Here is a 16,754-nt window from a genome sequence, read left to right as displayed (position 1 = left end):
CATAAACTTGCATTCAGAGATGTTTGATCTGGTTAGAGGCGTTGTTCTTCTCTCCTTTGGAAATTTGTATAGAGAGAAAAGAATACTAGTACCCCTAGTAATTTGTGGTCTGTCTCAAAAAGAAATATGATCATTCTCTGCAGGGCAGAACAGTGGGATTCGCTGGCATTCTTTGTTCACTCTACAAAGCATGCAGTATTCCATTTTTTCCTAAAGGTTTCAGGGACATTTAAAAAAAAAAAGCATTGCGGTGGGGGTTCGTATGAAAGACGTTTACAAGGGGGGAAAAAATGCTTGTGCATTTTTTTTTTTTTTTTTTTTTTTTTTTTTTTTTTTTTTTTTTTTATTGATGTGGGAATGGGATAGGGGGAGCTAACGGATTTAAAAAAAATAGAATTTAAAAAAATAACAGTTTTATGGTGCATTACTTCAGAAGCTCAAAAGGTTTGGCCATCAACCAAAACAACCTTCACCACTCACCACCTATAAGCAACTAAGATTTGGGTCAGTCTAACTCGGACACAGGCGTGATTAGACGACCAAACCTAGGTTACTCCACGACTGTTAACGATGTCGGCTCGTCTTGCCCCTTGTGCAGTTCTGCAAAGTTTTATTTGCAGTCGGGTTCGAATATGTTGCGATTCTCGTTGGGAGTCTTTTTATGTTCTTACCACTGCTGCCACATCATGACGCCCAGCACAGCTTAATGGAGTAAAGCTTCTTATTTAAAAGAAAAAAACGAAAGAATGGAAAAAGGATGAAAAGAAAAGAAAAAGAAACTCACTGTCCCTCCCACGTTGACATGCGTACAAACCCAGCATGCTTCTTTGGTACTCTTGACTGTTGTTTTGTGTAAAAAAGAAAATGCTGAAAAGGAGAAAAAAAAACAAAAAAAAAAACGTTGAAACAAGAACTGTTACTTGTCTGTTTATGGTGTAGTCAGATATAAATTTTGATATAGCTTATTAAAACACTGCTTTTTCAGCTGAAATGAGTTTGAACCCTGTGTTTCAGTGGACAATGCAAAAATGATATTGTTCATAAATACTGAGAATGAGGGGCAGTGTTAGCAATAGCAGACCCAGCAAGGGTTCGGTAGAATTTTAACATTCATAGGATGTTATTGGTCTCTTCCTAACAACCAACAGTGTCAAAACAACAGAGACTTAATACACATTTTAGACAACAGTTGAACATGAATAGTCTTTCATAAATATTTGCCCAACACCAGCAGTGTTCATTGTACTTTTATAGACTCATCTTGAGCAATAAGTCATGGGCCCCGAGACGACCAAGTCCAGCAGTCCAGCTGCACTGGAGACCGCACGCTTGCAGCCACCTCACTGGGCTGAGCTGCTTCTCCAGGACAAATGGCAATTTGCAGGAGGAGCATGGTACATAGCAGTCCCATGCTAGCATCTCCTCGTCATGATATCTGGCAACTATAGGTGTAGATCCTCTTTCTCAGTATTTGAATATCATCCTTGCTACAGGCTTATTGATATTTCTCAGTTATGTTTTCCACCATATTTTCTTGTATCCGTTACAATAGTTTGTATTGGTTGTAGACTCTCCATTTGTTATGAGATGAACTCATGTATATTCTCAATGGAACTCCACAATATTCATTTCTCTTGCAGAATAAAGAAAATATTTTGTCCAAGCCTTTTATAGTGTATCTCTTGTATCTCTTGACTATTCTTATGGAAATAAGTTTTGGCTGTGTGACTTTTCAGATCCGTGTTACTGTTGGTGGTACCTAATACATTCTTGTCAGTGTCTACTTAGAAATCATACAAGATGGATTTATGAATTATATAAAAGTCACATTCCACACTGACAATTATTTGTCCTGCAAATCTAGGTCTGTCACTCGAGAGCTCGTCCTTCAGCGCTTGCCCTGGGATCTTCTCTTCCTCCGAAACGTAGAGCAGCATGTGGGGGTTTTAAGGGAAGAGCTTTACAAATTTCAAATGAACAAAATATCAAATGTACAATTGCTTGGATGGTGAACGTTTTTATGTGGTGCTGCTTGAGTTTCATTAAAAAAGGCAAACATGGGGAAAATGTGATGGCATGTGGGCAATTTGAAATGAGAGTATAATTGTGTAAGAAGATATTTTACGTAGCTGTAGCTATTAGGGTTTTAATTAAGGCATTCATGCATGAATCTTTCTCAAAGTCATATTTCATTGAACAACATTACATAAAATCCCAGTGATGGCATTTTTCACTAGAGCCAAGAAATGCATTTCAATTAGATGTTACAGGACATTTTTCTACAAGAATGGCTTGACATTTTCTACAAGAATGGTTCTCTTCTTCTAATCAGCCATTATCACTTCAGAGTCCGTGTGTTCATTACAACACATTCACCAGGCCCTGCTCTCCTTTCGTTTAAGACCTTGGTTCTCAACCTAGTCCTCCGTGTCCAGTTTTATTCTGTTTTGAGTCACAGCACATCAAGGTCAGGTAATCAGGAGCAGCAGAACATGGATTACCTGCTGGAGGAATGCTAGGATCTGGACCAGAAGAAAACAGTAGGCCGACCAGAAGCTCCTGGGGGCTAAACTGAGAGACCTTTTCTCTAAGCCAGTGGTGTGAAAAAGTAAATGTTTCAGATCCTCAAACTAATTTAAATATTAGAGAAAGATAACCCAAGTAAACACAAAATGCAGTTTTTAAATGAAGGTTTTTAGTAAGGGGGGGGGGGGAAATCCAAACCTACATGTCCCCCCTGTTAAAACATAAATTAACTGTGGTTTATCACATCTTTGGGAAAGCAGAGTTCAATTTCTCTAGCCACACCCAGGCATGATTACTGCCACACCTGTTCTCAATCAAGAAATCACAAATAACTGCCTGACAAAGTGAAGTAGACCAAAAAGATCCACAAAAGCTAGACAGCATGCTGCGATCCAAAGAAATTCAGGAACAAATGAGATACTAAATAATTGAGATCTATCAGTCTGGAAAAGGTTATAAAGCCATTTCTAAAGCTTTGGGACTTCAGCGAACCACAGTGAGAGCCATTATCCACAAATGATGAAAACATGGAACAGTGCTGAACCTTCTCAGGAGTGGCCAGCAGACCAAAATCAGCCCAAGAGCGCAGCAACAACTCATCCAAGAGATCACAAAAGACCCCACAACAACATCCAAAGAACTGCAGGCCTCTGTTAAGGTCAGTGTTCATGACTTCACCCTAAGAAAGAGACTGGGTAAAAATGGCCTGCATGGCAGAGTTCCAAGACGAAAACCACTGCTGATCTGATCCTCAAGATGTTTTCTGGCAAAACTGAGACAAGCCTTCATGTTCTTTTTGAACATGAAGGCTTGTCTCAGTTTTGCCAGAAAACAAAGAACATGAAGGCTTGTCTCAGTTTTGCCAGAAAACATCTTGATGATCCCCAAGACTTTTGGGGAAAATACTCCGTGGACTGACGAGACAAAAGTTGAACTTTTTCGAAGGTGTATGTCCATTACATCTGGCGTAAAAGTAACGTAGCATTTCAGAAAAGGAACATCATACCTTTTAAAATATGGTGGTGGTAGCGTGATGGTCTGGGGCTGTTTTGCTGCTTCAGGACCTGGAAGACTTGCTGTGCTAAATGGAACCATGAATTCTGCTGTCTACCAAAAAAATTCTGAAGGAGAATGTCCAGCCATCTGTTCGTGATCTCAAGCTGAAGTGCACTTGGGTTCTGCAGCAGGACAATGATAGAAAAAACCACCAGCAAGTCCACCTCTGAATGGCTTAAGAAAAAACAAAATGAAGACTGGAGTGGCCTAGTCAAAGTCCTGACCTGAATCTGATTGCGATGCTGTGGCATGACCTTAAAAAGGCAGTTCATATGTGGGCGAATTGCAACAATTCTGCAATGATGAGTGGGCCAAAATTCTTCAGTGCTGTAGAAGACTCCTTGCCAGTTATCGCAAATGCTTGATTGCAGTTGTTGCTAAGGGTGGCCTAACCAGTTATTAGGTTTAGGGGGCAATCACTTTTTCACACAGGGCCATGTAGGTTTGGATTTCTTGGATTTATTTTTTTTCTTCCCTTAATAATAAAGACCTGCATTTTGTGTTTTGTCTAATATTTACATTTGTTTGATGATCTGAAACATTTATTAGACAAACAAGCCAAAAAAAAAAAAGATCGCAGGAAGGTGGCAAACACTTTCACGCCACTGTATTTAGAACAGAAGTAACTGAAATATATGAGAGGGGGAACCCAATTCTTCTGTGTATGTCTTGTTGCATCTCTTTGTTCTGTTTGAACTCTGGCTTGAATATTCTCGTGTAAAATTATCTAAAACCAATATAGGATTTGTGGTATCAGAGCAAATTGGTCTTTCAAAAGCTCCACCACTACTATCTATACAGTTGAATGTGGTTAGACATGTATAAATGTTTAACCAGAAGACAGCAAGCTGAAATTTAGTTTGCATATTTAAAGTTTTAAAAAATTAATAAATAAATAAATAAATACCCCTAGAAAAGATAAAGATGGGCAAAGGAAATGATTTCTACAATGACACAAAAACAGTAACACACGTTGAGTTCTCTTCCACGTAGTCTGGTATCTCTTGTAGCCCTGAGCTGTCCAATCATTAGGAAAGTATATCCTATGATAAAGCACGGCAAGTACAAGAGACAAACGTACAAGGCATGTTTCAGAGACCGGTTACTGTGAATTTATATATTTTTATTTAGATAGATAGAGAGAGAGAGTGTCTGTCTGCAAGGCTCATTAAAGCTGATGCAGGTCCATCACTGGAAATGGAGATGAGGGGTACAGACATTTGCAAATCTATAAAGGTGAAGGTTCAGCCAATCTTTATCAACTGTACTCATCCAGAGGGAGTAGGGAGAGCAGCAGAGGGGGGAGGGTCAGACACAGCCCTGCCTCCTTGTCAAGACCTCAGAAAATACAATAATAGCAAAGTCAATAATGCCTGAGTCACACCGTTCAATATGAAACGCTGGTAGTTTCACTTATTAAAAGATGAGGTTAATCCATAATCTGATTGTCTCCCTGAATAAATCAAGCCTTCCCCCCCTAAATCTTTCACTATTTTGAGCAACCTGGAAGAAAACTTCCCTGTAAACTGTGGTGCATCAGTTATTGCTATCCCTTCTATAAATATCAGACGGTGATTTCCGTTTTATCTGAGATCTCAAATGATAGCAGTACATCTGGGAATGAAGGGAATACAAGATTGGCTCAACGTCTAATGTCTTCGGAAGTCAAAAAATTACTATTGCTAGGAGTCAAATCCCTGTAAGCAAGATGTGTTGAGATGGATACATGTATGTATGAACACAATACATTGCTGCACAAAAACAAACACAACACACAACTTTTCATATTTCCATACGAAGCTGTGGCGGGGCATTGGTAGCTCAGTCGTTAAGGTACTTGACTTGTAATCATAAAGTTGCTGGTTCAAGCCCCACCACTGTTGAGCCCCTGAGCAAGGCCCTTAACCCTCAAGTTGTACTAAGTAATAATTGTCACTTTGGATTTTTAAAAAAAAGGTAAAATGTGAAGATGTTTTAAACAGAAAACATGCATGAAAGGTATAAAACATTACAATTTTGTATTTGGAGTCATGTGTTCCAGTCAGTTTAGGTGTGGGTCTGACTGTTCATATTACATAAAGAATACATTTCTGATGCAATTTGTGCATCATGGTACAATATGGCCTATTTAAAAGAGATTTTCATAGAAAGGTTCTTGCAGATACTCAGACTGACAGAAGTTACAAAAGGGTGTTTTAAGTTACTTAACCCTCCATCAGCGCAGTCAGGAAGTACTGCTACTTTGCCTAGGTGTGACCATGACACAAAGATCAGTGCATGTGGCCAAGTTCCTTATGGTGATAGCTATAGCCCTGTAGACATCCTTTGCTCTTGGTAACATCTGTGTTTAAGGGTATACCATAAGAAAAACACTGAACAAAATTCAATAGGTTACCATGAAGGAAACCCAAATATCATTGCTGCCCTTCTCAAGCTTTGCTAAAGAGCACCTTGACTTTCTACCTCATTACCTGGAGAAATTATCTGTGGGCATATGAGAAAAACTGAACACATGAGACGTGCTGTGGACACAAGCAAAAATTTGTGGACACATGACACAACTTCCTGCATATGGAACATTGCATAGGGCCACACGCCAGTAGTTCATCACAGCTGTGTTTGGAGGCAGTCTAATGGAGGGGAGCTGCAATGGTGCAACTTCAATGCCATACGAGGAACTCGTACAAAGAAATGATATGTTTTCTGACTGTGATCTAAAGCTCAAAAAAGTCATGCAGCATTAAATGATCCAAAACACAGGAAATAATCAACAATAGTGTGACTCACACAGAAGAAATTCTGCATTTTAGAATGGCCAAGTCCTGACCATAATCCCAATAAAATGCAGTGGGATTGATCTGTACAAGGTCATTCATGAACACATCCCAAAATTATACATAAACTGAAACAAAGTTTAGCAAAGAGAAATGTGCCAGCAGCTGTTAAGTGCTGTTCAGCAGTTATCAGCTTCTACACAGTGCGGGGTTAAAGTGGTTGCCAGTAAGAGGTAACCCTAGCCACTATAAATATAAGTCTATCAATATGTCTTAAATGATGTGAAGATCAAATTTCAGTGTAATTTATGGAGCCATTCAGGGAATTCCAAGGGGTTCACAAACTGTACCAACTGTATGTATATATGCGTTCCTATGTTTGTTTGGCTGCACTTAAATGTCTGTGCAAAATATTGAGCCTCACTGATATTGATGGATGATGTCTGGAAGGGTATAATAATACGTAGGCACTTCAAGCTCATGCTGTACTGTTAATCAGCCAGGTCCACAGAACCCCTGAGACTGCCGTACTCTTTTCTGGAATGAATTTTAGCTGCCATTATCATCCATCAAACCATCCATGCAACATAATGTTGATTGTAATCAAATAACCTGATTATCTGATTAGAAAATACATCATCTATTTTCTTAGTGAACACAAGCTATAACTCCTTCTCTGCTACACTCATTGTTCGGTTTGTCCACGCCCCCCCCCCCCCCCCCCCCCCCGCTATTATGGTTCAGCCCACTGCTTACCGACATCCACATTGACAGTACATGAAAGAATCAACATTTTCCATGTCTTCTTCCTTCTGTACCTTTTGTTCTCTTACAGGAGCAAACCTGACCTGTGATTAAATATTGACTTTGGTTCAGGTCACGGCATTCCCGGTGCTGTCTGGCACCTCTGACAGCTCGAGAAGCTCTGGCAGCATGAGGGCCTCAGTCGGTTCTGCATGGCAGAGGGGGAGTGTGCAGCTGCCCCCTTGCCTGCTGAAATAACTTCTCCCTGCCTACATCTGGTTTTGTTACTGATCCTCTCACATGGGCCGGTGAGCCTCCATAGTGTCTGGCTCAAAAGCAGAGTGAATCTCTTACTCACTCCTCCTTCGGCACCAGTGAAAGGAATAAATGAGTGGACCCATGTTTTTACCTTCTGCAGAAAATATTTATTCTGAGCAGGTGACTGATAACACTACATTTGCAATGAAAGTGGTTATTCTCCAAAAAGCACTGAAGTGTGTGGAAAATGTCCTCCTCCTATGTCATGTCAAATGAGCTCAGAAACATGGGGCGGAAGGATGGAAAAAAATATGTGGAATTCCTGTTGGTTCTGTTTAGGCTTCTTGATTGATGTGACAGGAGAGAAGGCGACATTTGGCACATGGGTCCTGTCCTGAAGTCATGAGGTGCTATAAGTGCCAGTTCGGTGGCTGTGTAACAGAAATAAGCCTCAAGTAGTACGCGCCTATTCAGCACACATATACTCTGTTGCCTCATTTGCACATTTTTCTCTCTTTAACAATTTCTGTTTCTTACCCACATTTCAATAATGTTACAGTGGTAAGTGAAAGTCTCGCCCAAGGACTTTTATAGGTATAGCATGGCGCACATGCCCAGACAAGGAATCGGGTATCCCACTCTAGTGTCCCACTCTGGTGTCCCAAAGTCCCATAAATCACAGCTCTTAGAGGGATATCATCTCGGGACAGATAATGTTAATCATGTGGGCACATTTCTCACCTTAACTCTCATATCTTGTCAAACTCCATGGCAAGGTTATCCCACTGCTAGGCAGACAGCCTTCACGAAGGGTCTGTACCAAGCTGTACTTGAAAAGGTGAAGGACCTGGTGTACGAGCGCTGGTCACAAACAAGGCCTGAGCTCAGATTACTGTGTTCAGAAAGAAGCAAGGAGTTGCTGTTGGATTATACATGGCCTCAAACTTTAATCACGTTTCAAAAACAGGAACTAACAAAAAATTAAAGATGAGGATTCAAAGATTTATGAACTGACATCTGTGAAATGCTAATAAACGGCCTTCCTGTAGCTAAGCATTGCTGCACTTTCTCTGGGTGTTGCATCTGGGATTCTGCTACTGGTACACTTCCTTTCTTTAAGCTTTCCCTCTTCTTTCCCTGCTTGCTAACAGCTGGTTCTGCACTGAGTGTGTGTGTGTATGTATATATATATATATATATATATATGTATATATATATATATGTATATATATATATATGTATATATATATATATATATGTATGTATATGTATATATATGTATATATATATATATGTATGTATATATATATATATGTATATATATATATATATATATATGTATGTATATATATATATATATGTATGTGTATATATATATATATATATATATATATGTATGTGTATATATATATATATATATATATGTATGTATATATATATATATATATATATATATGTATGTATATATATATATATGTATATATATATATATGTATGTATATATATATATATATGTATGTGTATATATATATATGTATATATATATGTATGTATATATATATATATGTATATATATATGTATATATATATATATATATATGTATGTATATATATATATATATATATATATATATGTATATATATATATATATATATATATATATATATATGTATGTATATATATATATATGTATGTATATATATATGTATGTATATATATATATATGTATGTATATATATATGTATGTATATATATATGTATGTATATATATATATATGTATGTATATATATATATATATGTATGTATATATATATATATGTATGTATATATATATATATATATATGTATGTATATATATATGTATATATATATATATATATGTATGTATATATATATGTATGTATATATATATATATATATGTATGTGTGTGCGTGTGCGTGTTTGTGTGTGAGAGACAGAGAGAAGTTATTTATTTTGTTAGCTCTGGGAGTGGTCAAGCTTAAAATTCTGGGACAAGGTGGGAGCAGGAGGCGGCAGACAGGAGGTAAGGTGAGGAGCTTATGCAGGGTGGGGGAGCAGGATATTGCTGTTGGCCCAGGGGAAGGCCGCAGAAGACATGCAGATGTTGGGAGGAGGGGGAGCGAGTGGGGAGGAGGGGTGGGCGCCTTATAAGCCCAATCCACACCAGCAGCACAGTTAGAAAAATACTCGTACGTCTGACTGCAATTCATCAGCTACATTAAAGGAGATGTAATCAAACCTAGTCAAAATTGGCTTCTTTTTTTTTAATGGGTGTAACATATTCATGCCAAGAAAAGGACAGCTTGAAGACGTTACAGACTTTCAGAGCTTTTTTTATGCAGCGTCTGCTGTCTAAGCATTTGTGCTATTTATTGGTACCAAGTAAGCAAGCCCAAGTTGGACATACTGTTCTGCTCTGCTCTACCTGTTACCTGATATGATGGCAGGAAGAGGAACACACTTTTCTGTCTGGGTGTTTAGGGCGGGGAAGATGTGTGTGTGTGTGTGTGTGTGTGTGTGTGTGTGTGTGTGTGTGTGTGTGTGTGTACGTGTGTGTACGTGTGTGTGTGTGTGTGTGTGTGTACGTGTGTGTGTACGTGTGTGTGTACGTGTGTGTGTACGTGTGTGTACATGTGTGTGTGTGTGTGTGTGTCTGGGTGTTTAGGGTGGGGAAGATGTGTGTGTGTGTGTGTGTGTGTGTGTGTGTGTGTGTGTGTGTGTGTGTGTGTGTGTGTGTGTGTGTGTGTGTGTGTGTACATATGAAGGTGGGCTAAAATTGCAGGATATGTGGTCAGTCCACTAAAAAAAATCTGCAAAGTAATGTTTATAAAAATAGCAATGACCTGCGGGTCTCTTTCAACAGCCTCCGTCTCACCCCATGGCTATTACAGCCTCTGATGTAGCCTTGTGGTGGAGTGGGCAGCCTCTGAATGAAAGGCACTGTTCTGTGCGTTGGGAGGGCTTTGTGCGACTCTAACGGCTCCGCTCCTCCGCCCTGAGATCGTGTTTAAGAAAGTCCAGTGGATTTGTTTGGGATGCAGCCTTGTTTTCTGATGCTTCCGCTGAGGCCACGTGATTGGGAAAAGTTCTGGCTCTTGCAATGGTAACTGAAGAAGGAGAGAGCCACAACTTTACAAAAACTTTGGTAGACAGATTTACTGTTTATTTAAACACCCAAAAAGTATCACTAGCACTGTTCCCATATATATATATATATATATATATATACTTAATATTTTTGACATAACAATCACTATATAAAATGACATTTGTTTGGTGCTTGAGTTGTTTAAGTATTATTTCTGGTTTATTTTTATAGTAAATGTGATAATAGTTTCTTAGACCAGAACAAGAGATGTCAAAAGATAAAACCACAAATTTCATACACTAGAAAAATCTGAGGTCACTTCTCTCTGCCTTTCATTGTGGTTTCTTTGTGTATAAGTTTTGGCTGTCAAGACGAAGTACACTTCTTTTAAAAGTGCGCATTTGACCACGGAGAAAAGCAGCACTAAACATGGCAGAGCAATAGAACCAAAGCAAAGTGCTGGAGGATAAGGTACTCACAACAAGACAGCATAAGTATGCACTGGAAATGTTCAAGCCTCGGAGCGCAGGGCTGTCCCGTATCCTCCTTTATTTGCCATTCTGTTTCTCCTCTTTTTCTCTAATGAGCAAGTCTTGAGGCTTAACCTGTCTTGGCATATGGCAGATGAACAAAAAGAGGAAAGAACATAGTTGCTTGTCTCTGACTTGTAAAGACATACTAAGGGACCGTGTGTTGGGTTTTGGTTGAAGAAGTCCTTTCATAAACATAAAATGCATCCAGAATGCATCTGTATTGATGAACACTAGATGGCTTTATTTAGTATCCTGTACTCTCCCATACTATCTCAGATATTTATTTTTATTTTTTATAAAAGGAGGTGTAATATATATATATTAATATACAATACATGTATATCTGTATTTACATATATACAGTTTTGCGTTGAGTTGAAGTGGCAGACAGTGGGTGTTTGTCCCTAAAGGTGGAATGGCCTGCATTTTGATCATATGTCTTAGCGGTAGACTGAGAGTGGGGGATTGAACTACATGAGAATCGCTGAACTGCACTGACTGGATATATTCGCATAATGTAAAAACCTGCTTCCTCGACATGTTTATATACTACAGAACATGCAACAGAAAGTGAATGCATGTGACTATGTTTGGTTCTCAGCAAGCTCCTTCTAACTTGTTCAGCTCCATTTCTAATTGTGTACCTCACCCCTGGCCAGTAATAGTGCCACTCCCTTCACTCACTAATTATAGCTGTGCACTCACACAAAAAGTAGCACACACACTGAACACATCCACACACCCCGAGCCCACTATAATGCTTCTGTTCCCTGAGGATTAAGGGTTAAAAGCTAGGATTCAATGACTATTATTATATCTTCGATTACCAGGGCTATCAAAATGGAAAGCATAGGGGATAGAGAGACACAGAGAGAGAGAACGAGACACAGAGACAAAAAGCTTTTCTGTCTGACACTGCTGAATGTGTCACTAGCTCCACATCTTTGGATCAGCCCACTTTGTCCCTGAGGCCAGCAGCCTGGGAGAGAGGCACAGCAGCCTGAAAGGTCTCATACAGGAGTAGAGAGTGGCTGTACTGCCTGCAGCCAGAACCCATTCAGCAGTTCAGCTGACCCCACACACTCAGTCTGCCAAGCACTCCTGCTCTTATGACACTCCTGGGTCACACCAACACCTGATACCAACACAATACCCCTCTCAGTCCGGCCCACAGTGGCCTCTGTTTGTGTGGGTATCTACATGTCTCCATATGAGTGCATTGCTGAAAGGAGTAACTGTCATTTTAAAGGGTATGTTCACTTAGTCACTCTAAAGGATTCCAGTGTTGTTTTGTGATGTGGGTGTGTCTGGGTCTTGTGAACAGGACAAAGCAGACAAAAAAAAACAACAGTAAACCCTGAGAGAAAAATCTCATTTCTATCCAAGGAAAGAATGAACAATCCCTTGTTGAACATTTTGAGAAATTAAAATGTAAATAAACACAACTTGAACACACTGATGTTTTGATTTTTCTCTTGTGACATCACAATGAAACTGGATGTGAGCAATCAGCACGAGCATGGTGCACTCCACAGAATGCGAGAGTTGTGATGGTTAAATACATTTTATTTGGACTGCTATGTTTCCACCATTTAATTTATACTGCTCCAGTGTCAGTACATGTACTTATTTGTACAGTAGGTATAGAGTCTGGCAGCAGTTTCTGAAATTCAAAACCCTTTCGGGGATTTTGGGTCTGGGTAAAATGATGCAGGTTGGTTTATTCCTGCAACAGATTAATTTATTTTGACTTTAGTCTTTTTAGTATATCCATGTCCTAATGTAAAGCTACACATTTCACCATGTGGGACAGTAGTTTGATCAAAGCCTTTCATTCTGTAGGTGAAACTAACCGATACCTTTCAGAGGGCAGGCAAGCTTCCATCTTCCATGCAACTGGACCATATGGAAGACTGTGAGATGATGGCTTATATGAAAGTTGTTGATATTTTAAAGCATTGAAACAATGAATCTGTTAGTTAAGCTATTAAAGCAACTACTAAGTGACAGCAGTTTTTTGGTAAGAATTTACTTTTTTACAATAGCTATAGTATAGCTTACCTACTTTTAGTGGAGAGTAGCTGGTAACAGAAGTCACTGTATCTTGGGAAGTGGTTTAGTTGGAAGTGTCCTGATTCATGTGGTGTGCGAAGAGAATAAACAGCGTCGGCTGAATTACAGTACACATCCATGTCAGAGAGATGTTTACAGTAGTGTAATGTGATCTCCTCAGGCAATGACTGTCCTGCCAAGACGCACACACATACTGGTCAGACCCAGACAATACTCTTCTAAGTAAACATGTGGATGAACTTAATCATAGTGTAAAGAAATAGCCATTTAGTAAATTTGAAAGCATAGGCTCACATACGTACCATGCAGAAGTTACATATAAACATATATATCAATTCAAGAAAATGGCAATCAGAAATTAAATGTACAGCACATGGACTTACACGCATTCACATGCACTCAAACTCACTTACGCATGCACGTGCACGCGCGCGCGCACACACGCACGGTGCAGACCTCTGATCATTAATCGCCTGAAAATGTCTCCACTTCTATTTTCCACTGGCGTGAGAGAAGCAGACCCAGACTCCTGGAGAGGCACAAACTATTTTCCCCTCCATGTGCTTCCAAGTTTCCTACTCAACCCCCCCCCCCCCCCGCCTTCTCATTCATCTGCCAGCCTGTTCACCTCTCATTCAGCTCCAGCTGGCTTCATGCAGGCAGAAGCCCTGTTCATCCCAGCTGAGATTCATATACAAGAATTCACCCGATGGAGAGTTTTAATTCAGTGTGGAGAGCTCTTGTTATTGAAACGTGTAATAAACACCTTTGTCTATTCCTGTGAAATGTGCTTGACTCATACATATATGTTTTCATATTGTGGGCTGTGTGTTCATTGTTCGTATATTTGTGTCCAAGCCACCAGTGCCTGCTAAGGTCACAAGACCCAGAAAACCAAAACTCAGAAGTGTCACATTAAATTATGTTTTAGTCTTTTCTATTTGGGTTTTGGCAGTTTGAATGCCTCTTCAGAGAGACTCTCTGTCATCAAAGAGTTCACCCTCTAGCATGGGACACCTGGCTTCGACCCCTTGACAACAGCCCTGAGTGTCATGAAGGCAGTGTGTGGTTAAGCAAGCACACATGGATAGGATTAGTACTGTCACTCACTCCAGCCCCTTCACTGAGGTGGTAAGCATCACTGTGGGAACCAAACCAGGTCACCTACGCAGAGAGTCTATTCTGTACCACGAGTCATGTCTGCTGAAGAACTGTCCGAAGCATTTGTTTACCCAAGCTAAACACTCCCATCCACACATGTGGATGGCAAGCAATTAAATAAGTGCAAAAAAAAAAAAAAAAAAGGATGTAGACAATTACTAGAACTAGGAAAAATAAATGGTCATAATATCTGGACATGTTTTTAACAATGGAAAACAAAATGCTATATTACATTACATGTTTTGACACTGCATTAGATTACATTAAAAGAGTGCAGCTGGACCACACATTTACTTAAGGTTTAACAAGCTTCAGATCAGTGGCGAATACAAAACTGGGAAGCTTCTATTTTGTGCTAGAAAGCTGCTTCCCACTTTGTCAGCTTCCTTGGAGAACAGAAAGGATGCAGTAATATGACAGGGTGAGACAACTCTTTAGCGAGAGCAGCAGTGGTGAGCAGGGATATTATCTGGGAAGGAGAATGCTTCAGGTGTGGTCTTTCTTTCAAGCTTCAATAATTGCATGACTCAGTTTTAAAAGAGGAGACCTATATCCTGAGTCAAATTGACTGTGGTTTGAGGAGTGAGTGCAAAAACATCAGAGCATAAAAGCTTTGGCGTCAGACTGGAGTGCTGTGTTGTATCTGCTTCACGTTAGAAGATCCAAAGGAAACTCCAGATGCTGTTAATAACAGCTGCTGATGAGTTTCTGCTGAAGGAGAATCTGTATATAACTATGGTCTGATTGAGATAAACATCAATGCAAAAAGGTCAACAATAAGTGGTCCAAGAGTTCTTGCAGAGGTTGCTATACTGATCCTAATGGTAATCCTGACAACTGATGTGAATAGCTGCTAAGTTATGAGAATCTTTTGTGTGTTCATGCCCCCACAAAGAATGGTCGTCACAATGAAAGGTTATTACTTCCACATTACTAAGGAGTTGACAGACGTAAGGGGTAAGAGAGTGGCTTCAACAGACTGGGCAGAGGTGAACCACGGAACATCCAGTTCCACAGGATGAAGAGGGGGGATGTAAACGCACAAAGAATGTTAGCCTGCGCAAGGCGGCCATATTGCCGGTATCAGGAGAATTGGTATGACTAAATGGGTGGGAGCTATTGGTGAAAGATAGAGCAGTACAGCACAGTAGATGGAGCTAGCATGATAGGTGAAAGGAAATGTTCTAAATCTGCTCTACATATTCTGTATGGCCCGAAGAGAAAAGCCAATGTCAGTGGCAGATAGACGGTTGCAGCACTGTCAGAAAAAAGCACTGAGAACTGTGAGAGCTGGAGACGAGCCAAAGACAAGATAACTGCACTCGGAGTCTTGGCAGTGCAGGCCAGAATGGAGCAGAAGTGGGTTGAAGAGATGGCTGTTGTCTGGGAGGCAGGCTAGAGGGTACGCCTGAGGAGTGATGACGCCATGAAGTTCAAGGTAGTGAGAAGTATATGAGACAAGGCTGAAACTAATGTAGCAGGGGAAAAAAAACAAAACAGGAAGGAAAATTGGGTGAACATTTACATTTGTGGCATTTAGCTGACGCTTTTATCCAAAGAAACTTACAATTATGATTGAGTACAACTTGAGGGTTACGGGCCTTGCTCAGGGGCCCAGCAGTAGCAGTGTGGGGCTTGAACCAGCAACCTTCCAATTACAAGTCAAGCATCTTAACCACTGAGCCACCACTACAGTGGGAGGGAGGGGTTTGGGATGAAGTATGATAAGATTAGAATGAACAGGAGAAAGGGATGATAAAAGGAAGGATTTGGATGATAGAAAGACATGGGATGAAGATGAGATGGGGAAGGATAAAGAGACAACTGGGATGGGATGAAGAGTGGAGAGGTTGGAATGAAAAGGGAAGTCGTTGGGATGAAAATGGGAGGGGTTGGCAAAACAGTTGGAAGGGTTGGGATGTAGATGCTGGAAGGGCAGGGATGGTTATAGCTGGCCTTGCATGGCTTCTTGAACTGGAGGATTTCTGGAAAGGAAACAAAGATGGCACTGGTAGCCAATGAAGAATTTCTCTTCTGACTCATCAATATCCAATTTCAAGTTGAAACAGGTGAGCTGAACAGATGGAGAGTGGACTAGCATGTAATACAGGCCATACAGGTGCAGTGTAGTCTATGTGAACACTTACTGTATAGAACAGTACGGCTGAGTAGAAAATGAGTTAGCTAGGTTTAATGCAGTCTTTCTTCTAAACTTCAGTTATTGCATAGGCCCATTCATTATAATCCCAAACCCAGTAATATATTATAAAACTGCTGTGACTCATTTTTATTATGAACAGTAAGTATATTAAACAAATTCTAAGGGTTTCAAGGGTGCAATCAGTCTACCCAGATCAGACTGGAGCAAACCCAAAGGCAAACCCAAAATGAGCTGGTGATGGCCCTAAACTGTAAACATTGCATCTTAAGGACTCCTTGGCCAGTTCAAGAACAACATTACAGTTTTTGTTTTGTTTCCACAATGCTCAATGATACCTTTAAAAAGGTGTCAAATAA

The 16,754-nt window shown here is 39.9% G+C and overlaps 1 long non-coding RNA gene across 2 annotated transcripts; it reads right to left on the bottom strand.

Annotated features, from left to right (window-relative positions):
* Positions 1 to 7,523: 7,523 nt before the first annotated feature.
* On the bottom strand, positions 7,524 to 13,224 carry LOC113586164. 2 transcript variants are annotated; one of them, XR_004775839.1, is made up of 5 exons: positions 13,065 to 13,224; positions 10,950 to 11,075; positions 10,226 to 10,489; positions 8,100 to 8,250; positions 7,524 to 7,789 (listed from the first exon to the last, which is right to left on the bottom strand). It is a non-coding gene; the product is annotated as an uncharacterized LOC113586164 (long non-coding RNA). The 2 variants fall into 2 exon arrangements; XR_004775838.1 differs by having other exon boundaries at positions 13,069 to 13,224.
* Between the last annotated feature and the right edge of the window lie 3,530 nt (positions 13,225 to 16,754).

The sequence above is a fragment of the Electrophorus electricus genome, chromosome 3, assembly GCF_013358815.1.
Source record: "Electrophorus electricus isolate fEleEle1 chromosome 3, fEleEle1.pri, whole genome shotgun sequence".
Lineage (NCBI taxonomy): Eukaryota > Metazoa > Chordata > Actinopteri > Gymnotiformes > Gymnotidae > Electrophorus > Electrophorus electricus.
The sequence above is the reverse complement of the archived record's forward strand: the minus strand, read 5'-3'. Positions and strand labels throughout refer to the sequence as shown.